The sequence below is a fragment of the Manacus vitellinus genome, unplaced genomic scaffold, assembly GCF_001715985.3.
Source record: "Manacus vitellinus isolate BGI_N305 unplaced genomic scaffold, ASM171598v3 scaffold_83_pilon, whole genome shotgun sequence".
In the NCBI taxonomy this organism is placed as follows: Eukaryota; Metazoa; Chordata; class Aves; order Passeriformes; family Pipridae; genus Manacus; species Manacus vitellinus.
In genome coordinates, this window is record NW_021940836.1 from 2,016,818 (window position 1) to 2,017,997 (window position 1,180).

The following is a 1,180-nucleotide window of genomic DNA, read 5'->3' on the forward strand; positions in this document are numbered from 1 at the left end:
TGGCCTTCACCCGAGCTGGCCGGAGGTCCTGCTGCATCCCCATGCCAGCAGCAGGGGAGCGGCAAGGAGCGAAGGTGCCTGGGGTCTTTCCCTCTGTCCCACTCCTACCCCTCTACATGTTCAGTTGTGGGGCCCTGTGAGAGTGGGTCCAGCTCCTGCCCCCCGGGGCTGACAGTCTGCAAACAGCTGTGCTGCCAGGGGGTCCTCACCTCCTCCTCTTCTTGTTGCCATGCGCCTGGGACGTGAACACTCCGGGGACATTGAGCAACCTCTGTCCGTTCCTGCCAGCCTGGACACGCCAGGAGACACTTATGTAACACCTCGCTGGGGGTACAGGGGTGCTCTGCTGCATGGAATCCTATGTGGGGTCATGGGGACATGCAATGGGGACAGAGATGGGACCAAACGCCGCAACAGAAAACTCCTGCAGTCATGGAACTCTGGATCCCTTTTCCTCTATGGTGTAGGGCGGCCCAGTTCTAGTTCCATTTCCATCTGAGGAACCATTCCGACATCTTGAAGGATAGGGAAAGGGAACTCCAGCATCAGGGGCTTCTTCAGGTCCTGAGCCTGGAGGGGAAAGGTGCCCCCCCGTCCTCCCCCCACCCACGTGGCTCCATGGCCAGCACAGAGACAGCACACCAGGTGTGGAGAGGAGGCAAGAGAGCATTTATTGTTGGCGATGTTACATTTATAGGGTTTAGGAGGATTCACAGAGTAACCAATTAGAAGTCTTAAGGAGCTTACAGGAACACCCAATCACAGGAAGGGGTTAACAAGGTCCAGTGAGAACACCTTAGGACATCTCAGGACATTCCTGAGATAACACTACTGTGGGGGGTCTTGGGAAGAAGAAACATGTGTTTGAAAAGAGACCACAAAAAGCCATTTTGAAACATGTTTAAACAACAGTTTTCTCATATAATGCAGGTTTAGTGCCACATGGAACGGAGCCATCCCTGCCCACAGCGGAGCACAGATGGTGCCACCACTGCCCCTGTTATCCCCATCCTGGATCAGAGGCCATGGCTGGTCAGTGGCCAGAACTGCCTATCTCTGTGTATCTTGCAGGATGTGGCAACTGGAGGAAATTGTTCTATTTTGGGAAAGGCCGGGGGGTCCTTCACCCCTTTTGCAATCCTCAGTGGTGGCAGCTCTCCAACTGACCCCTCATATCCCA